The sequence below is a fragment of the Eulemur rufifrons genome, chromosome 21 (genome assembly GCF_041146395.1).
Source record: "Eulemur rufifrons isolate Redbay chromosome 21, OSU_ERuf_1, whole genome shotgun sequence".
Lineage (NCBI taxonomy): Eukaryota > Metazoa > Chordata > Mammalia > Primates > Lemuridae > Eulemur > Eulemur rufifrons.
Window position 1 is genome coordinate 303666 of NC_091003.1, and position 22916 is coordinate 326581.

Here is a 22916-nt window from a genome sequence, read left to right on the forward strand (position 1 = left end):
AAGTAGTATTTTTAATCCCACTTATGAGAATTAATGTGACAAGCCCTCAACAGAAATCCATTGAAAAATATTTGTATATCTTGCTTTTATGTCCATATGATAAATGCTTAAACTAAGAAAGAAGATCCTACATTCTTTAAACTATATTTTAAATTTACTTAACATACAAGCTGACCAAACCAGCAAAAAAAAAAAAAAAAAACACTGAAAACTTTTAAATGGGTCTACCTTTCACTTAAATGCCCAGATAATATCCGGAGAACATAATATATGCTTGATATTTAATACAGGTCTACTTTTTAACAGAGTACTGTAAAAAATTAACATAAGAAAGTTGCTTTTAGGCCGGGAGTGGTGGCTCATGCCTTAATCCTAGCACTCTGGGAGGCTGAGATGGGAGGATTGCTAGAGGTCAGGAGTTCAAGACCAGCCTGAACAAGAGTGAGACCCCGCCTCTACTAAAAATAGAAAGAAATTAGCTGGACAACTAAAAATATATAGAAAAAATTAGCCGGGCATGGTGGCACATACCTGTAGTCCCAGCTACTCAGGAGGCTAAAGCAGCAGGTTTGCTTGAGCCCAGGAGTTTGAGGTTGCTGTGAGCTAGGCTGATGCCAGGGCACTCTAGCCAGGGCAACAGAGTGAGACTCTGTCTCAAAAAAAAAAAAAGAAAAAAAAAAAGTAAGTTGCTTTTGAAAACCCTCAGGTGGTTAATACAGTAAAATCTCAAAGTTACAAATTAGAATAAATTTTAAATCATCAGTGCTAACACCTCACAAGTAATTTTAACTCAAATACAATGTATCTTAATTCAGCTTCTGTTCCACAGTACCCTGGACTTACTCTCTTCTGTTACACTTTATTGTGCTTCCTTCAGTAATTGGGTTACTCTGAACTATAAACTCTGCAATGGCAAGAACTCTCTTATCTTGTTCACCTCAGCACCTAGCAAGTGTGTGGCACATAGCAGAGTTTCAATAAATAACAATGTATTAATAAATGAAGTTAAGACATTAAAATTGCATATATTCTACTTGTACAAAAAATGCAATTTTAAGAAACAGATTTAATTATGAAGTCACTTGAACTATAAAAGCATTTATTTAAAATAAAACTAGCTTACCGACTATACTTATTATTCAGTTAAAAAAATAAAACTTTGTGTACAAGTTTTCAGCAACACACATTTTCCAACTAACATATAAGATAATGTGATCTGGAAATGTATCACTCTCATTTCTGAAGAACATATAGATTAACAGTCTATATGACTCCTTCAAACTCTGATGCAACAGTATTCTATTACCTTCATCATTTCTCTTTTTAACTTTACATAAAGGTAGACAAACTTTTAGCCATTTATGGAGCAAACAGTCTGGACAATTGCTGATGTTACCAACTGTAAGTGAAATCTGCCACATACCCAGTGCAAATGCAACTTTACAATGATTTAATAGTGTGAATAAATTGCTTCTGTGTTTGCACATACGGGTATTTCTATTGCTATCTGATCAAACACATTTAAAAGATCTTACCCTGCACCTTAATTGTGAAAATATATTCCAAGATGCTAAATTTCCCTTAAAAGAAACCCGAGTTAAAAATCAGAACACTACTCTGAAATAGAAAATATACAAAAAAGAAAGATTAACTAAATATCTAATTAGATTATTTGTTGAATTGAGTTAAATATCTAATTTGCTAAGTTTCCCTCCTAAAGTGTGTAACGGATTATACAAATACTAAGAAAACTCCAAATAATTTATGTTATAGACTATTTCTTTCCATTTGTAACTAATTTTCATATTGAAGCTCATATAGCATTTTCACAATACAAACTAAGTAACTTTTTATGAATTTTCTACAGAAGAAACATAACAGCAGGTACCTGCGCACACATAAGCTCTTTCTTTAAAGCAATACTTCATTTCTGTATATGTTTTAAAAATTAAAGTTAAGCCATGATTACTCAAAAAGACTATTTTATTGAGTATTTAGATTTAGAGTCTTATCTCTCTCCCATTATCTTCATTTCTATCATTTACCTCTTATTCCAGGGATTCTCAAACTTTCATGTGACACGGATCACATTCTCTCTCAAAACATCTGATTCACCCACTTCTCTTCTGTGTGTGTTTTTCTGTTTGTCATGCAATGGGATGGGATGAGGGGTGTGCTACAAGGAGGGGAACCTTCTATAACTTAAAGGAGGACTGCTATGCTTTTGAGATAATACGTAAGGGTTTTAAGTGAGATAATGTTTGTAAATAATTGCACAGTGGCTGATATACAGTAGACAGACAATACATGATATTAATACATATTATTGCAGCAAAGTAACTCATCTGTGTTATAAAATCGTAGACACCAAAACATTTCAAAAACCAAGACTACTGGGGGGCAAAACACTGACAACCTGCAGTGCAACCTCTGCACAGAGTCTCCGCGCCAAAGCAGATTCATACTTGTTTTGAAATGTGACAGTGGCACTGCAAGTAAGTAACTCAAAGTTAATACGTGAGAGATACAAGTAGACATTGAACTCAAATCAGTTACTTTTTACTTCTTGTGAAAATTCCTAGTAAAAATGTTGGTAAGGGATTAAGGATGATCAAATGAAGAGGTGACAAAGAGATTTTCTTTATTCAGAAAGTCTGCCTCAAACAAATATAAAACATATAACCTGAAACAATTACAGACAGGGCGACAGATGTGGGGGAAAATATTAATTTAAAACCAATGGTTAAAATAAGAACTCTCACAATGTGTATTTCAGATATTTGTATTATTCGTCAAAGATTGAGTCATGATAAACATTAAAATTGCTTCAGATAAACAAGCCCTCAGAAGTGTAACGAATGCTTATTTTCCAACATTCTGAGATAGCTAATGTGTAAAAGCAGAGATTCAGATGTATGCTATGAGAGTTAAATACAAATTAATAAGACAAGGCATATCGTATGTGAATATGTCATACCATAATTTCAGATCTCATCCCTTTCCACACTAGTTTAGTTACTATTTTCCTGAATTAGATTTGACTCATAAACCATCTTGAGTACCTTCTATGTACGTGACAGCCCATTTTCTCCTTCCTTCTATTCTTAATATGACTTATAAAATAATAATAAGAGCACACCAGGAAAAGCAAAGCAGAAACAAAGCAAACTAAAAACAGAAACTGTCTAACTTCTATCAGAGGAAACAACAGTCAAAATCAATGATGAATGAGGTTTTAGATCATCTATGAATTTCATTAAATCCATGCTATGGGCACATGAGGTTTCAAAACCTAAGATACATGGTACTTGAGATCCAAATACTAAAACTACCATTTCCAATAGGCAACTTTTATACTGGCAGCTTTTAAAAGATAGTGATGGGCATGCATTACACATGTTCCTTCTCCTACTAGAATGAAGAATAAACAAATAAATTTAGAAAGAATTCTTAAGATTAGACTGTCACTGGGAACACAAGACAGCCTATATTAGAACACAGTACGGAAATACGTTTATTGAGACTACAGGTTGAGGATCTGTGTTTCCTAAATCAACTTGAAATAATGTATTGTAAGAAGGAGCTCAACTTGTGTTAACCTATCTTTGCAGTGCTCATTATGAGCCAGGCACTGTTTCAAGTGCTTTAAAAATGGTAACTCGTCTAATCTTCACAATAACCCTATGAGTTTGCTGCAATACTATCCCCCTTGTTTGTCATATGCGGAGACTGAGACAAGGCATGGCAAGTTAGTGATTTGCCCAAGGTCACTCTGCTAGTAAAGGACAGAGGTGAGATTCAAACCTGAGCTGTTGCATCTCAAAGTCTGTGCTCGTCATCATTTTGCCATGTTACCTCTCTAATGACAAAGGGGAAAAAAGCCAATCGAACAAAAAAACCCTTATCACCCTGCAAAAAAAATTAAATATTAAATCCAAGTTAAGGTTTCCAAACAGTCGGCCGGGCGCGGTGGCTCACGCCTGTAATCCTAGCACTCTGGGAGGCCGAGGTGGGCGGATCGTTTGAGCTCAGGAGTTCGAGACCAGCCTGAGCAAGAGCGAGACCCCATCTCTACTAAAAATAGAAAGAAATTATATGGACAGCTAAAAATATATATAGAAAAAATTAGCCGGGCATGGTGGCGCATGCCTGTAGTCCCAGCTACTCGGGAGGCTGAGACAGGAGGATCGCTCGAGCTCAGGAGTCTGAGGTTGCTGTGAGCTAGGCTGACGCCACGGCACTCACTCTAGCCTGGGCAACAGAGTGAGACTCTGTCTCAAAAAAAAAAAAAAAAAAAAAAAAAGGTTTCCAAACAGTGAAAAGTTTTTAACTATCAAGGATAAGACTATTTTCTCCATTTTTTTTTTTGAAGACACATCCTCTTTGCTTAAATGTAATAATGGTCTCTGTGTAGAATTCAATTGAAAGACAAGGAAGATAAAGACAGTCTGACATTGGAGGGTTAGGGCTTTACGTAGTCAAGTTAGAGCAGCATTTGATACTTTTATTACAAATGTTAAAATTCTTAGTTCGCTCCAATTAGTGTCTCAATTAAGGTATGCCAAAGGGTATGAATGCCCCTGTTATACACTATCTGAACAACCCTAAAAAGAAAAAGGAGGGGGGCTTACAAAAGGGTAAGAGTTCAAACAAACACACATCATTTACTGAAGCAAGCAAGATGACATCTACTCAAAGCACCAACATAACCACATCCTAGGAATGTTTAGTATGAACTAAAGAGCTAAATTTTAACATTTTAATTGATTTTTCTTTGTAAAGCTGGAAGGACATGCTTATTTAAATACCTCACAAATGGTAATTGCAAAAATAAGGTGCCCAATTTAGAGAATGTAAAAGGGAGATTCTGTTTTCATATCAGCAATTTCTACAGAAAACAAAGACATTGTAAAATACAGAAATCCTCTTAATCACATACTTAAATAAGAAAAATATTTCGATTGTGTCATAATTAGATACTACATCTTCTGATCTCTGATTCTGTATCCTGGTCATCTTATAAAGATGAGTCAACCAAAAATAACGACTGTACTGTAATCCGCATCAATTAGTCAAAGACAAGTAAAATACTATGCCTGTACAGAAAATCATATTTTATCTCCTGCCTGTACAAATCAGACATTCAAAAGAATTACAAAGATGACCTTGCCTACCGAAAAGCACTCAAACCTTTAAACTTTTAAAGTACAACCAACATTCTCTCTCTGATAACTTAAAACCGTTAATTAGAACCAATGACCCCAAAATCTGAAAAGTTTACACATCCCATTATCAGTAAGCTGATACTACTCTGCTTCTCGGTTTAAAAGTAAACAAGTAAACATTAATTTTCTGCCTGTGGACAAACAGATTAGATAGTTTTTAAGAATGCTCTTGCCTCCATGAGACACAGCTGACCGTGGGGGGCAGAATGCCACAGTGAAGCAGAGCAAGGACTCAGGACCCCCTAAAAACCCAGCCTGCCTGGAGGATACCCGCTCCTTGAGGGGGCCACCTGGGCATCACTTCCAACCTCACAAACATGCTTATTCCTGGGGACAATGTTTGCACTTTATATGACACGGGGTACTACATGCTCTGGATAGGACACTGGGGACTGCGTACACACTGCATCTGACAGCGGGTGCTGGGTACACAGCTTATGTGACAAGGATGCCACATACACACCAAACATGACATCAGGTGCTACAGACACACGATATGTGACACCAGGTACCGTGCTAGGCACACACTGGATGACACCGAGTACTGCATACATACTGTACACACAGCATGACTCTGAGCACATACCACATAGGACCCCGCACAGGGCGCCGTGTGAAACACCAGGTGCGGTGCACACCCCGCAAAGCGCACACATACACACACACACACACCCCGCAAAGCGCGCACACACACACACACACACACCCCGCAAAGCGCACACACACACACACACACACCCCGCAAAGCGGACACACACACACACACACACACACCCCGCAAAGCGCACACACACACACACACACACACACCCCGCAAAGCGCGCACACACACACGCACACACACCCCGCAAAGCGGACACACACACACACACCCCGCAAAGCGCGTGCACACACACACACACACCCCCCGCAAAGCGGACACACACACACACACACACACCCCGCAAAGCGCGCACACACACACACACACACACCCCGCAAAGCGGACACACACACACACACACACACCCCCCGCAAAGCGCACACACACACACACACACACCCCGCAAAGCGCACACACACACACACACACACACCCCGCAAAGCGCGCACACACACACGCACACACACCCCGCAAAGCGGACACACACACACACACCCCGCAAAGCGCGCGCACACACACACACACACCCCCCGCAAAGCGGACACACACACACACACACACACCCCGCAAAGCGCGCACACACACACACACACACACACCCCGCAAAGCGCACACACACACACACACACACCCCGCAAAGCGGACACACACACACACACACACACCCCGCAAAGCGCACACGCACGCACACACACCCCGCAAAGCGGACACACACACACACACACACACCCCGCAAAGCGCGCACACACACACACACACACCCCCCGCAAAGCGCACACACACACACACACACCCCGCAAAGCGGACACACACACACACACACACACACCCCGCAAAGCGCACACACACACACACACACACCCCGCAAAGCGCACACGCACGCACACACACGCACACGCACACACACACACACCCCGCAAAGCACACACACACACACGCACACACACACACACCCCGCAAAGCACACACACACACACGCACACACACACACACCCCGCAAAGCACACGCACACACACACGCACACGCACACACACACACACCCCGCAAGCGCCTCCACAGCTGGCTCTGGAGAAAAGCGCGAGGCAGGACAGAGCAAAAGAAAGTTCGCGCCCGGCCGCCCCCAAGGAGCCCCTCGTCCCAGCGCGGCCCGGCAGCTTCTCCCCAGAGCTCCGGCGGGAGGCGGCGGCGGACCCCGCAGGACAGTCCCGGAGGCCGCGAGGACCCGTTGAGGCAGCGGCGGCCTCGCTCCCGGGGTCGCCCGCAGCCCCCCGGACACGCACGGACCCCGCCTGGCCTCGGCCCGACCCTGCGCCGCGGCTCCCACCGCCCATGGCGCCCGGAGCCCACGAAGCGTCCTCTGCTCTCCGCGCTCCGCACGCCGGGCCCCGCACTGCCGGCCCCACCACGCACCGCCCGAGGCCTGGCCGGGCGGACGGCGCGGGGCCCGGCGGGCGCGCTCACGCGACTCCGCGTCCTCTCCTCTCCGCCCCGCGCCCCCGGCCTTCCCCACCATGTTCTCCGGCCCCGCCGCCCCCCGCGCCCGCCCTCCCTCCGGAGCCGCCTGTTCCCGCCGCCGGCGCCTCCGGGGCCTGAGCCGGGACCGGCGGGCGCGGGGGGCGTCACGGTGGCCGCGCGACGCGGGGGTCGCACCGGGCGAGGCCGGGAGGCGCGGGGACCCTGTAGCCCGCACTTGCTGTGTGTCCTCGAGAGCGGCGGCGGGAAGTTAAGCGCCGTCGCCGGGACAGTCGGTGTCCCCGCGGGCCGCTCCTCCCTGCCGCCCGGCCGCCCGGATAGGCTGTGCCCGCCGAGCCCCGCACGCGCTCCTACCTCCGCTCCGTCCGGCTCCCGCCGCTGCCGCAGCCGCCTCAGCACGTTCCCCGCAGCCACACGCGCCCTCCGTCCCCACAGGCTCCAAGGCGGCAGCCGGCGTCCGCGGTCCTAGCGCCGCTGGTTCTGCGGGCGACAAAACCGGCCACCTGGTTTTAATCTTCTTAATCCGTGGTCGAGAGGAATTGCAGACAGGTGCTACGTTCCCATTCCGCGCATATGCGAACAGGACTGCAACAAGAACGGGACCAGCCATTACCAATTTGGCAAGGTCACCCCAAATCTGCGTTCCAAGTAGGTTGCCTATCAAAGTCAGTCTGTATCTGACATCTAACGGGAGGAGATCTCATACACCTGTGGTTTAGGGAAGTATCAGCGATAAGCATACTTTTATAATGCTCACATGTTTTCCCTCTTGTCCTTTCTCCTAGGAGTTTGGAAGGAAGAGCTTTCAGCTACAATGTCTTGCTCTCGTTATCAGTGGGCATATGTACTTATACTTAGTTTCAGTCACCAGCAGTCACGTGAGGTCTGAAAATAGGCAAGTACAGTACAGTAAGCTATTTTGAGAGAGAGAGACCACATTCACATAACTTTTGTTATAGTATTTTGTTATAATTCTTCCATTTTTTTATTATTGTTGTAAATCTCTTCTTATGCCTAATCTATGAATTAAACTTTATCATAAACATGTATGTGTAGGAAAAAATCATAGTATAAGTAAGGTTTGATAGTATCCTGGTTTCAGGCGTCCACAGGGGGCCTACCTGAGAATCATGGGAAACAGACTACGGGCCCCACCTCCTCTTTCGCTGGGCATGGAGGCTCCACCCAGGATTGGCTCAGGATTCCCGGCTTCTGCCCCAAAGGACGTGGCCATCCCAGCTCCCCTCATGCAGGGCCTGGCAGCCCCGCCTGCTCTAACGCTGGGGGAGGTGCATTGGCTAAACCGCCCTCCGGGCAACGGGCCCCAACTCCTCTCACGCAGGGCAGAGCAGCCACACCTGCTCTCAGCTGGACACAGGCCCCAACCTCCTCTCACACGTGGGTGCAGACTTCCTCCCAGGATTGCTCAGGAGTCCTGGCTCCTTCCCCATAGGACGTGGCCATCCCAGCTCCCCTCATGCAGGGCCTGGCAGCCCCGCCTGCTCTAACGCTGGGGGGGTGCATTGGCAAAACCTCCTCTCACTCGGGGCAAGGGGCCCCGCCTCCTGTCAAGCAAGGCCTTGTGACCCCGCCCTTCCTAACGGTGGGTGGGACAGGTTGGCCCCTGCTCCTCTCACCCAGGGCACAGGGGGCCACCTCCTGTCAAGCAGGACGCAGGTGCGTCGCCTCCTCTCAGGCAAGGCATGGCAGCACCGTCTCTTCCGATGCAAGGCACGTGGCTCCCCCTCCTCTCACACATGACTCGGGTCCCCACATCCTCAGGCAGGGCACGGGGAACCAGCTCCTCTCCGGTCGGGCATGGGGGCCCCAGTTCCTCCCAGGCATGGCTCAGGAGCCCCGGCTCCTGCCCCATAGGGCGGGGACATCACACCTCCCCCCATGCAGGACGCGGCAGCCCCGCCTGCTCTAACGGTGTTGAGAGCGCATTGGCTAAACCTCCTCTCACTCGGGACAAGGGTCCCTGCCTCCTCTCAAGCAGCGCGTTGTGTCCCTGCCTCTTCTAACAGTGGGTGGGATGCGTTGGCCCCATCTCCCCTCATGCAGGGACGGGTCCCCACTTCTCACGCAGGACATGGCAGCCCCACCAAGGCTCGTCTGTTGGTTGTCCAACACTCTCTAAATCCCAGGGGACTGGCCTACAGACCAGGGCTCAACTGTTGGGATGTCCCAGATTCCCTAAATCCTTGGGGGGGCCTTTAGCGTCCCTTATCAGCGTTCCTTTCTCTATGCTTCTGTGGCAGCATCTGTTGTTTTTTGTCTTTTTAATAATGGCTATTCTGATTTGGGTGAGATGGTATCTTACTGTAGTTTTAATTTGCATTTCTCTGTGATTAACGATGTTTAGCAGTTTTTCATGTCTTTTGGCAATTTGTCTATCTTCTTTTCAGAAACTTCTGTTCTAGTCTTTTGCCCACTTTTTGATGAGGGTGTTATTCTTTTCTTGCTGATTTGTTTGGGTCTTTGCATATTCTGGATATCATCTTTTGTCAGGTGCATAGTTGCAAATATTTTGTCCTATTCTGTAGGTTATGTATTCACTGTGTTAATTATTTCCTTTGCTGTGCAGAAGTTTTCTAATTTAATTAAGTCCCATTGAACCGGAGAAGGGGTGAGTGGTGCTGGCGTCCAACAGGCCATGCTGCCTGCGAGGACCAGCACTGACGCCTCAGGAACCTGGGGGCAGCGTGGCCCCCACAGCGGCTGGGCCTCAACTTCCTCTCAGCCCCTCTGGGGTCGCTTCTGCAGCCGCCGCCCAGACTGACCCTAACTCTTGCTGTTCTGAGAAGTCCCCTCCAGAGCGCAGGCAAGGCACAGAGCAGGAGAGTGCCCGAGGGTGGGGTCACACCGGGCCAGTCCTGTGACTCAGTTTCTTTTTACATCCGTTGTGGCTGGCTGGGCTTTCTTTGTGGCCCACGGAGCCCTGGGCACTTGCCTTCTGGAAGTTAGTACTGACGATATAAACCAGGTAATGAAAAGATCACCCTGGTTGTGTTCCTTTTACCATTTTAGTCAAAAGGTGACTCACTAGTCTGTTTTTCAAAACGAGTACAAATGCTCTTGACATAAATTCAGTGATTTTATCAATAGAATCACAACTAGAGGTGGCCTCAGCTTTGGGAGCACAATTATTCCAGGACAGGCAGGCAGGCAGTCGCCGTCCAGGGAGCTAAGCGAGTCCCCTGCCCAGAGGAGAACCAGGCCGGCCGTGCAGCGCCACCGGAATGCCTGGCCCGGCTCCGGACATGCCCCCGGTGCCACACCAGGAGCAGCCAGCTCATAAACACCAGTCCTGACTGTCTGCGAACGGAATTGATTTTAGATGGCAGGTGTGTCATTCCCTAGCAGGCAGTCAGCTCGGTCTGCACTTAGAAAATCACCTAAAATAGTGGCATAGGGCCTTGCTCAGCTAGGAAAATTAGATCCTGGTTTGGGAATTAGTGGCCCTTCACCAGCAATGGCCACCTGACCAGTGCACCCTTTGACCCTGCTCTGGGCTCTTGGTCCATTGACAGGACCTGGACAACGTCCACAGATTTACCTTTCAGTTTTTAAGGACCGATTTGCCATCAGTGAACGAACTTCTTCACAGAAGTTGTGTTTGTAAAACCCGGTGGCTTAAACAACAGGAGCTTCCTGTCTTCGGGCCAGCAGGCCAGACGTCCAGGGCCATGTGCCCCCTGGAGGCTCCAGGGAAGGACCCTTCCTTGTCTCCAGCGTCTGGTGGCTCCCTGCATCCTGGGCTTGTGGCTGCCAGCTCCTCCTCTGCTCTGTCCTCATGGGGCCTCCTCCTGGGGTGTCTGTTGTAAGGACACTTGTCACTGGATTTAGGGGTCCCCCATCTCAAGATCATTAACTTAATTACTTCTACAAAGATCCTATTTTAAAATAAGTTCCTATTCTGAGGTTCCTGGTGGACTCGAATTTGGGGGGCGCTATCACACCAGCTCTACCAGCGGCACGAGCAGTTGCCAGGGGTGTTCACCGGAGGGCCAGGTCCCCAATTGCCCTGCTCAGCTCCCTGCCCAGGGTCCCTGTGCACAGGTGGGAGCTCAGAGGTCCCCGCAGGAGACCAGCTCTTAAGGGTGCCCATTCCCCTGCCCTCTGCTCACACCTGAGCTGGCTGGGGCGGGCTCACTCCCTGCCTGTCAGGTTCTGGACTCTGCGGCTGGCCTTGCCCCTCCTGAGAGAGATAGAGACAAGAGAGTGAGGGAGACAGAGACACAGAGAGACAGAGGGCAGGGGAGACAAAGAGGCGAAAATGGACACACAGGCAGAGGAGGGAGGGGGCAGGTAGGAGGTGTGGCCACCTGGGTGGCACAGCGACACCACATGACATCTTGGGAGTGCCACCTGCCCTGGAGCTCCGTGGATGGAACTGACTCAGTTTTAACAAAGGATGGTCACAGAGCCCCACTGTCCTCCCCAACCATGTGAACCTGGTAGAAAGTCCCAGGGCCTTCCTGAACCAGCGGGATCTACACAGCCGGGTGTGGGGCAGGCCCTGGTGGGACCAAGCCTCCCAGGGAAGCCCAGAGAGGGGAGCTGGGGGACCTGTGTCCACACCTGTCCTACCCCTCCGCCCTCTGCAGCAGTGGGGTGGGGGGGGGACAGCTCTCCCTCCTGGAAGCCTCTCTGGCTGACCAGGCCCTGGGCTACTGCTTTGGGCCAGGAGGGTGTCAGGACGCTGACTTGGCAGCGGGGTGGGGTGTGGCTGTGGGGTGCAGAAGTCTTGGGGACACAGGGCTCCTGGGCAGCTCCCTGTGCCCAATCCACACATATGGGACTGTGCAGGGGCTAAGGGGCTTCTGCCCGCCCCCCGGGCCCTGCAGGCCCCTCTCTGTCCCTCCTGCATGGTCTGACTCCTCCCTCAGCGTTCACCCCCTCCCCTCCGGGGTTTGGAGTTTCATTCCAGGTGGCCTGGGGCTGCTGGCAGTGGGCGGTCGGTCATGCTCGGCCACAGCAACTCCTGGACGTCTGTTCAGCCTCTCCCTGGAGAGGCAGCACCATTCACACCCTCCCCCTCCGCAGAGCCAAGGCAGGACCAGCCCATCGGACACCACCCAGCCCACAGCACACCTGGCCCCTGGCCCTGGGGTTTGGCTGCCTGCAGCCTCGGGCCTGCTGAGCCCCTCCCGGGGTCCTGGCCCAGGGCAGGCTCTGTCCTCAAGCGGCAGTGCCAGGGCCCTCTCACTGGAGCCACGTGGGGATCGAGCAGCCGGATGCCAGAACAGGGGCCTCTCAACCTGGTTCCTGTTTGGGGCACAGAACCACCCAGCTCAGCGCCTCGCCTGCCTGGTTCCAGCCCTGCCTGTGTTCCTGGGCCTCCCCAACGTGCCCCATCATTTTGTTTGGAGTGGGCAGCTGCTGGGGGTCGGGAGGCTGAGGCAATATGGCAGCGATCAACAACTCCTGCTTGTGAGCACTTGTGAGCACCTTGTGAAGCACCTCAAAATCCACCAGAGACACAAAAGCCAAACTCAGGAGACACTCGAGACACACGTGGGGGCCTCTGACCCTGGCAGGCTGGGACTTAGTGGGAATTGGCTGGCCGCAGGGCAGACAGCTGACCCTCGACATCAGAAGGCTCCGAGTTCATGCAGTAGGCTCACAACAGGCCTACAGCCCACCACATGCCTGGGGCTGCGAGCTGGCCCGGTGCCTGCCAGCCTCAAGATGCCCAGGCCCCTGGAGAGGAAGCTACCTATGCTAGAGCGCCGGCCTGGCCAAGCAGGGTCCTGGCGGGAAGCAGCAGAGGTGTTGGGGAGCAAGGAGAAGTGGCCCCTGGGACGTTCCAAAGTCCAGCCAAAGACACCCGCAGGAGGCAGTGGGGAGCTGTGCGGGTTGCAGACAGGGGCGCCACGTGGCAGAGGAAGCTGGCACAGCTGGCAGCTTTCAAGCTGGATCACAAAAGGCCACCAGCAGGGGTCGCAGTGGGGACTCAGGTTCCCTGGCCTTGAGCAAGGATACTCAGCTGGGTGCGGTGGCTCCCCAGTGTCCCAGGCGGCCTGAGAAGGGGCCCTTTGATGCGCGGGAGCTGGGCAGCCTCTGCCGGGCACCGCGACCATGCAGCCCACTGCCGAGCAGGCGAGGTCCGTGCCCTCGGGGCTCCAGTAGCTCCCGTGTGGCCTGGGCAAGGATGAGCTGCAGCCTGAGCGGGAGGTCTGGGGAGGGTGCAGGGCGGGGCTGGGCGAGCCCGCGGGTATGGACAGCTGGGGGAAGTCTGCGGGACCCACGCGTGCGGGGAACAGAAGTTCTCTAAAAAAGAGTCTGGAGGAAAGAGACTCATTCCAGAGACCCCGCCTTCCGTATGATATGGTGGCCATTCCAGAGAGCACAGGGAAGGCTCAGGTCACACAGCCTAAGTTCCCACCCAGGCTCCAGCCAGGTTCATTATACAAACGAAGGAGTCACTGGCTTGGTCTGATTGATCAGTGCGGCTGAGTCCTGATTGGTCAATACAGATGAGTCTGATTGGTCACTGTGGCTTACTTCTAATTGCTCAATGCAGCTGACGCTGATTGGTCAATGCAGCTGAGTCTGATTGTTAGTGTGGCTGAGTCCTGATTGGTCAATGAGCTGAGTCAGGGGATTGGACAGTGAGGCTGAGTCCTGATTGGCCAGTGCAGCTGAGTTTGATTGGTCAGTGAGGCTGAGTCCTGATTGGTCAGTGTGGCTGAATCCTGATTGGTCAATGTGGCTGAATATGATTGGTCAGTGTGGCTGAGTCCTGATTAGTCAATGTGGCTGAATCTGATTGGTCAATGCGGCTGAGTCTGATTACTCAGTGTGGCTGAATCAGATTGGTCAGTGTGGCTGAGTCCTGATTAGTTAATGTGGCTGAATCTGATTGCTCAGGGCTGCGGAGTCCTGATTGGTCAACGTGGCTGAGTCTGATAGCTCAATGCGGCTGAGTCCTGATTGGTCAGTGTGGCTGAATGTGATTGGTCAGTGCGGCTGATTCCTCATTGGTCAGTGCAGCTGAGTCTGATTGGATAATTTCACTGAGTCCTGATTGGTCAATGTGGCTAGGTTGGATTGGACAATCTGGCTGAGTCCTGATTGGTCAATTTGGCTGAGTCTACTTCTTCAGTGTGGCTGCGTCTGATTGGTCAGTGTGACTGAGTCCTGATTGGTTAATGTGGCTGAATCTGATTGGTCAGTGTGGCTGAGTCCTGACCAGTCAGTGTGGCTGAATCTGATTTGTCAGTGCTGCTGAGTCCTCATTGGTCCACTGGCTGAGTCTGGTTGCTCAATGCGGCTGAGTCTGATTGGTCAGTGATGCTGAGTCCTAAATGGTCAGTGTGGCTCAATGTGATTGGTCAGTGTGGCTGATTCCTCATTGGTCACTGTAGCTGAGTCTGATTGGACAATTTGGCTGAGTCCTGATTGGTCAATTTGGGTGAGTCTGCTTCATAAGTGTGGCTGCGTCTGATTGGTCAGGACGGCTGAGTCCTGACTGGTCAATGTGGCTGAATCTGATTTGTCAGTTCTGCAGAGTCCCGATTGGTCAACGTGGCTGAGTCCAATTGCTCAATGTGGCTGAGTCTGATTGGTCAGTGAGGCTGAGTCCTGATTGATCAGTGTGGCTGAATGTCATTGGTCAGTGTGGCTGCGTGTGATGGGTCAGTGCAGCTGAGTCTGATTGGACAATTTGGCTGAGTCCTCATTGGTCAATTTGGGTGAGTCTGCTTCATAAGTGTGGCTGCGTTGATTGGTCAGGGCGGCTGAGTCCTGACTGGTCAATGTGGCTGAATCTGATTTGTCAGTTCTGCAGAGTCCCGATTGGTCAACGTGGCTGAGTCCAATTGCTCAATGTGGCTGAGTCTGATTGGTTAGTGAGGCTGAGTCCTGATTGATCAGTGTGGCTGAATGTCATTGGTCAGTGTGGCTGCGTGTGATGGGTCAGTGCAGCTGAGTCTGATTGGACAATTTGGCTGAGTCCTCATTGGTCAATTGGGGTGAGTCTGCTTCATAAGTGTGGCTGAGTCTGATTGGTCAGGGCGGCTGAGTCCTGACTGGTCAATGTGGCTGAATCTGATTTGTCAGTGCTGCAGAGTCCTGATTAGTCAACGTGGCTGAGTCCGATTCCTCAATGTGGCTGAGTGTGATTGGTCAGTGAGGTTGAGTCCTCATTGGTCAGTGTGGCTAAGTCCTGACTAGTCAGTGTAGCTGAATCTGATTGGTCAGTGCTGCTGAGTCCTGATAGGTCAACTGGCTGAGTCTGCTTGCTCAATGCGGCTGAGTCTGATTGGTCAGTGAAGCTGAGGCATGATTGGTCAGTGTGGCTCAATGTGATTGGTCAATCCAGCTGATTCCTCATTGGTCACTGTAGCTGACTCTGATTGGACAATTTGGCTCAGTCCTGATTGGTCAATTTGGCTGAACTGTGTCATAAGTGTGGCTGCGTCTGATTGGTCAGTCAGGCTGCATCCCGACTGGTCAATGTGGCTGAATCTGATTGGTCAGTGCTGCTGAGTCCTGATTGGTCAACGTGGCTGAGTCTGATTGCTAAAAGCGGCTGAATCTGATTGGACAATCAGGCTGAGTCCTGATTGGTCAGTGTGGCTGAATCTGATTGGTCAGTGTGGCTTACTCCTCACTAGTCAGTGTGGCTGAATCTGATTGGTCAGTGATACTGAGTCCTGATAGGTCAACTGGCTGAGTCTGCTTGCTCAATGTGGCTGAGTCTGATTGGTCAGTGAAGCTGAGTCCTTATTGGTCAGTGTGGCTCAATGTGATTGGTCAGTGCGGCTGATTCCTCATTGGTCACTGTAGCTGAGTCTGATTGGACAATATGGCTGAGTCCTGATTGGTCAATTTGGCTGAGTCTGATTCGACAGTGTGGCTGCGTCTGTTTGGTCAGTCAGGCTGAATCCTGATTGGTCAATGTGGCTGAATCTGATTGGTCAGTGCAGCTGCGTTCTAATTCCTTAATACAGCTGAGCTCCAGACTTGCTAAAGCTGATCGGAGGCTCAGGGTTCTGGGAAACTCCAGTGCGGTGCGGCACGGCATGGGCGCGGCCTCCAGTCAGCAAATGGCCTCGGGGCTGCATGTTAAAATCAGACCCTGCGGCTGCTCGGGTCCCTCTTGAAGGATGGGCTTTCAGGTACACATTTGTCCGCATTCTGACTCTGAGCCGGATCCGTCCGGAGCAGCGACTGCAGCCGGCCTGGTGCCCCTAGTCCACGGGGGACCCCAGTGGCAGCGGAGGGCCCGGGCAGCGCCACCAGCCCTGTGCCTGGGAAACGCCCAAGCGCCTGTGAAATACGGATCAGTTCCGGGTCGCGTCGGCTGCGGGTCCAGCTGCGGAGAGTCCACCAGCGCGGTCCGGAGCCTCCCGCGGACGCCTGTGAGAACGGCTGAGGCAGGGTGGGGAGGACGCCGAGCCCAGCCCGGATGCGAGGAGGCTCATTAGGGCCCGAGGGGTGGGGCGCGGACGGGACCTGGAAACAGCTGAGAACGGGAAATTGAGTTCAGTGCGTCGGGCTGGGCCGGGAGACTTTCTGAAGACGCGTCTGTCAGAGCGTCGCCGCCGCAAGATCTTAGGTTTCTCACGCGACCCAGGTGCGGCGGGAGTGTGGGCGGTGGCAGCGACGCCACCTGGCGGCGGGGCTGGTCTAACGCACCCAGCGTCTGGGCTGCGCCGACCCGCGAGGGCGTCTGGGGACCGCGGCTGCCCCCTGGTGGCTTTGGCAGCTCTGTTCACGGCATTGGAAAGGTTTCTGACCACACGGTCATCCCAAGCAGAACCTCGTCCAACGCAGGACCGCAGAAACCTTCCCCATCTCGCTCCTTCACTGGGGTCGACTCCTGGGGTGAATCGCGTCCTCGGGAGTGTCCACAACTATCATCTTCACAACCTGAGGGTTGTCGTCGGTGTTGGATTGTGCCCAGACTCCCACCTGGCTCTTACGGAGCAGGGTGGGTGGCGTTGGCGAGGCTAACTGACTGGATGGGAATTTGGGTAAAAGCCGTTGTGTGGCAAAGTCTCCTGGTGAAAATAACTCAAGCATTATTTCCCCTAGTTGGGAGAAGGACGTATGGGCCTGGTAGGTTTTTAAGAAGTCCCTGTCCGGGAGATGTATGGGGGCTGACGGGACAAGCAAAAGGCCACGGCTGTCACGAGGGGTCCTAGTTGGAGGATAGGTTGAGATTTAGGAACTGTCATAGATTCGTTGGCCACTGCAACCATCTGGATGAATTCAGAACCCCAGGGAGGGCACAGAGACAGTGTGCCGGGGCTAAGGATAGACAGCATAGCCCCAGTGTCACCCACACCTCCAATCTTTATATCTAACTCCTCTCCAATCTTAATATTTAATTCTCTTAGTTGGTTAATCTGGGTAGGGGTCGTGTTCCATGAATGTCCCTGGAGTATCCCTGCTTTGCTGGTGGGAGAGGTCCCGGGGACTTTAGCAGGATTTAGTTGTAGCCAAATACTGGAGGAAATCAGGGGATTTAGGATCCATTCCAGGCCACAGGTAGATAACAAGGACTTGAACACAGTGCACAGGGCTTCAATCTACTAGCAGGTGTGCTTCAGTTTTCCTTAGAAGCATGATTTTCTCTGTCCACGTTGATCATATAGGAATCTCAGATTTTAGAACTTCTGGAGAGGAGGAAGACAAACCAAGGCAGGCTTTAGGTGTTACTTATAGTCTTAAGGTTCTCGGACTTATAGTCTCTTTACTTATAGTTCTCGTTACTTATAGTCTTAAGGTCTGTCACTGCCAGGAAGTGACAATGTTTACTCATTCACTGTAAGGCTGGGGACACTGGCATTTTATGCATATTCTTAAATATGACACTTCAGTCAAATCCTTGGCAATATGGCCAGTGTTTCCAATTGTATCCTGCTTGTAAAGAGACAGCATATTTTTATTGAACTTATATAAATAAAGATAAGGATATTCATAAATACTTCCGGAATTTTGAAGGAACCGAGTAGGGAGAAAAAGCAAATGCTTTCATCTTTGTTCACAAAAGGATACTTCAGGCACCAGGATGGGGGCGGGGTAAGCGCCACCCTCGCGCTCAGAGGGCCCAGCCGGGTCAAAGCCATGGCGCTGCTGGGCGCCCAGCTTGGCGGGAGGCTGCTCTCTCTCCCTGCACACGGGGTGTCAGGTGCTTGTCTGTGGAACGGACCCTCGCAGTGTCTGCTTCCCTGCAGCGGCGGGTCCAGGGACCACCTCTTCCTCGCTGTGTGAGTCCCAGGGGGCCCTTCTGCAGGGATCCCGCCGGCCCGGCCCTGGCTCCCCGCCGCCGGCATGGGTTTTGGCCCCACCCAGGGCAGCGAGTCTGGCTGGGCCCCCGCCGGCTGGCAGGTGGGGCGAGGGCCAGGACTTCCCGGGAGCTCACGCGCCCCCCTCTGCACCCCAGCCTGTCCCGGCACCCCCTGCTCCCAGGAGCCCAGCGTGGGAAGGCTGAGGGGGACCGTCTCGCCCCTGCCCAGCCCACCCGGGAGCGTCCACCCAAGGCACCTCCCACCTCCTCCAGGGAGCCTTCCTGGCCGCCTTAGCTGTTAGAGTCCCCCCAAGAAGGTAAATATTTTGAAATGAGCGCTGGCTGATGCTGGGTGCGGTCATATTTGTGGGGTTTCCCAGTCTCCCTCCAGCTTCTCACTGGGATCGGTAGCGGTGGGAGAGGGCCGTGCCCCGCACAGGGGGGGCGTGAGCGTGGCCGGCTTTGAGGCAAGCTTAGAAGTGGGGGCGCCGGCTCCGCAGAGGGGCTGCCGTGGGCCTCGCGAACAGCACACTCCCCAGGCACCGCCTGGCACCTCGTTTAGGCCAGACCCATCTTGGGGAGCCAAAGGCACCGCCCGGCAGACTGTCAGGCTATTACCCACCACAGAGGGAAGGGCGCCATCATGGGGTCCCCCGACAGGCACCCCAAGAGGGACTGACACCCGTCTGTGGCGTTCCTGGCCAAGATGCAAGCCTGAGGCCCCTCGGGCAAATGTCGGACACATCCCTGGACTGTTCCGGACACAGGAGTGGCCGCGACAGAGAAGGCAGGGCCCGGTCTAGACTGGAAGAACCTGCGGACTCACGGCCCGACAGAGGCCGGTCCTGGCCCGGTAGACGGGTGTTGGGGGGGTGTTGGGAGCCGGTCTGGCAACAGTCCCGGGTCCCCCCGCGGTCGGAGGGAGCGAGCGCCGTGACCAGCTCTCTGTCCCCAGCAGACCTGGCTGAGTGTGAGGAGCGGAGTGTCCCAGCGTCTGTGACGGACCCGCACGTGGGTCCCCGCGTCAGCTGCGTGCGGCGGACGGGACGTGCCGTGGGCACCCGGGGAGGCCCCCAGCCCCGGGCTCAGAATCGACCCCGCTGGGAACAGAGCTTTGCAGATGGCACTGGCTCAGAGCAGTCACACGGAATAGGTGGGCCCTAATCCAGTGTGACTGGTGTCCCGTAGAAAGGGGACGTTTGTGCAGAGTCACACGTGTGAAGACGAAGGCAGAGACTGGGGTGACGATTCCACAAGACCATGAACGCCAAAGGCTGACGGCAAACCCAGCACCGGGAGAGGCCTGGGGCAGCCCGGCCCCCAGAGCCCCGGGAGGACAGACCTGCCGACACCGTGGCCCGGACACTTCTGCCCACTGACACTGAGAGTCACGTGCCGGTGTTACCAAGCAGGTTCCGGGTGAGGGATGCGTCCGCTTCTGCCCACTGACCCTGAGAGTCACGTGCCGGTGTTACCAAGCAGGTTCCGGGTGAGGGATGCCCACGGTCGTGTCAACTTTTCCCTGTGATCGTTTTCAAAACAGTAGGTTGAAAACAATAAAAAAGTCTGACTTTAACACTCGTGTGCTGGGCTGTGCTGGGCGGTGTCCGCAAATGATCCGGTTTGACTCTGGGGGCCCTGCCAGGCCAGGGTCATTGTCCCCAAAGCCCGAGAGGGACAGCACAGAGGTGGCCACAGGTCACCAAGCTGAGGGAGCAGCCGCAGCCTGAGCTCAGGGCGGCCGGACTCTGGTTCACCCTCACGCACAAGGACAGGCCCCGGCAAACTATGGGGTTTGGGACGTCCCCGCAAACACCAGTGACAAGCGCACTCGAAGGCGCGGTTGCCCGTGGGAAGGACAAAGGAATAAACACAGTGAATAAATTCGGAAGGAAAAAGGCCGTGTCACGGAACAAAGATCCCCGCAGCCAGGGCGGGCCGAGTCTGGGACCGGACGGACAGGGCCCCAGCAACACACGCCGCACCCTGCTGAACTGCCGTGTGCCGACTGGTGCCCGTGGGGAAACCGAGGCATACTGCGTTGGAGCATCCCGCAGAAACAAGCGGCAGCGGGAGGGTCTGGCTGCAGCACCGGGCACCCACCGTCCCGGCCAGCAGCCCCAGGGGCACGTTCCCGCCCACGAGGGCAGGCTGGGGGGGGCAGGTGAGCAGTCTTTACTCCCGGTTACACTTTTGCTACATTAGGAAAATGCCCCCAGCTCATCTAACCTTTGGTGTCACAAAGCCAAGCTCAGTCCCCACGTAGGGCAGGTCCCATGTACAGGAAAACACAAGTGAGGACAGTGGGCAGAACTGTAACACGGAGCCACAGGGACCAAGGTGTGGGGCTCTGGCCAGCCCGACCCCCTGTCCCACAGAGGAGGACACCAGGTTGCCCCATCCCACGGGATGCTGAGGACCAGCTGAGACAGGACAGAGGTCCTGCCTGCCCCAGAGCAAAGAGAGGACCCTTGTCAGGTGAGGATTTGGAGCCCAGAGAGGGCAATTCACCTTCACAAAGCCACACAGCACTGCCGGGCAAGTGGCTATGCTGGGCTGTCCTGGGTGCTGGCCCCACAGAGCCCTCCTCATCTGTCAGGGACCAAGGCGGGAGGTCCCTCCAGAGCTCTGCTCCGACCCCCGATCCCGACCCCGACCCCGACCCCTACCCCAACCCCACGTACCTAGGAGCCATCCTGGTCGCCAGCCCAGCTGTAGCAAGGCCCACACCAGGGGCTAGGGAGCCTGTAGTGTCCGCAGGCCCAGAGCTCGAGGGGCTTGGGGTGGGCTGCGAGCTCAGGCAGGAGGCGGCTGCGGGGGCCGCAGTCCTGGCCAGCCGGCTGGAGGCTGAGGTTTGAGGTTTGGGGTCTGAGTGTGGGCTGCGGGGTGGGTAAGAGGGCCTCAGCATGTGCCCCTCACTGGCGTCTCCCCCCCCCAAGCAGACTGCAGTGCAGCCGCTGCCGCTGGGCCTGGTCCCCGGCCACGTGCACATCCTCTTCCACCTGTGCTGGGACGGGGACAGCCGGGGGCTGGTGACGATGCGCGTCTGGGGCCAGCGGGGCGGCTGTGTGCCCCGCCCTGCGGCGATTGCCACGGGAGCCCTCTCAGCGTCCACATCTTCCTCAGCAGGCTGGTCCGAATCCCACATATTGCCAACATCTAGTCTGTATCCTTAAATGAAGAACCTACAGTCCAAGTATGTCAGAAGAGTTGCTAGAGGCTGAGACCTCAGGTTCCTCCTAGATATCCCTATTCGAATTACCAGGGGACAACTTTTTCAACGCATATTTACATAAGGGATTTAGTGAGCAGCTGAGGTGTGGACTAACTTTTAAATTCACAAAGCCAAATATACTATTTGGTTTCCAGCATTTCAACCCTATGAATATAAGTGAAAAGTTATTTCAGCAAAATCACAAAAAGCTGTTGAGTCTGATACTCCACCTTGAGAAGAAATTCCAGGGCTTCACACCTGTCATTCTTGTGGTCTAAGATCTAGTATGATCAAAATTAGTCATCTCAGGATTTACTAAAAAAATTTTAAATTCTTATAAAGCCATACGTAGTTCTTCAATGTTCCAGAATCTTATCATCAGGGACCACACAGTGCTGGTATACACAAACAATTACACTATTTCACAGGATTGGCTAAGAAGTCTGTATCTTGGAATATAAACAGGAATCTGACTTTTTTGTTGTCTCAGGAAAAAACCTAAATTGCATATCCCACTTTCTTTAACAGACTGTTATCTATACACTACTCCAAGGCAACAACTTATCAATTAAGTCCTTACTTTATAAGAAACAGTAACTGTAGGGATCGGGCCACAACAGTAACTCATTCCTCTTAGGCAAAAAAACTCAAAACAATAAAAAACAAAAACATTTTTATTGAGACGATATGAGGAAGCACACAGAAGGCCAGAGAGCCAGGTTCAAAAAGGGATAGTATCCAAAGTTATTCTGGGAATTAATTGATGGTCTCAATAGAATTCTAGGGCAAGAATAAATGTGTTCCCACAATTCCTTTCTGGTTTATGTGTAACTGAATTACAGATTCAAAATCCTGAAAAAGAGGTTACCGATATTCAACAATGGGTCTAATACTTACCTGTGGTGAGCAGAGAGGGTACCTGAAAGACACTACCACAAGGAAGCACCCGAGAGGGGAGGTATTCCTCCAGGGAACACAAGGGTGCTCGTATCAACCAACGGAGAACAGACACAACTGTAATAGATGCTTGTTACAATGACTTCTCTTAAGCAACAGCCCTGTAACAACCGCCGGACTTGCTTACAGAGACTACTGAGTAAGTAAACTTGGAGTGA

General features: G+C 52.2%; 1 long non-coding RNA gene across 1 annotated transcript in view; it reads right to left on the minus strand.

Annotated features, from left to right (window-relative positions):
- The window catches only part of LOC138401484 (uncharacterized), a 54288-nt gene extending 53710 nt beyond the window's left edge, over positions 1-578 (minus strand). Inside the window, exon 1 of the long non-coding RNA XR_011236525.1 lies at positions 532-578. This is a non-coding gene — a long non-coding RNA (uncharacterized lncRNA). The remainder of the gene's footprint in view (positions 1-531) is intronic.
- Positions 579-22916: the final 22338 nt, after the last annotated feature.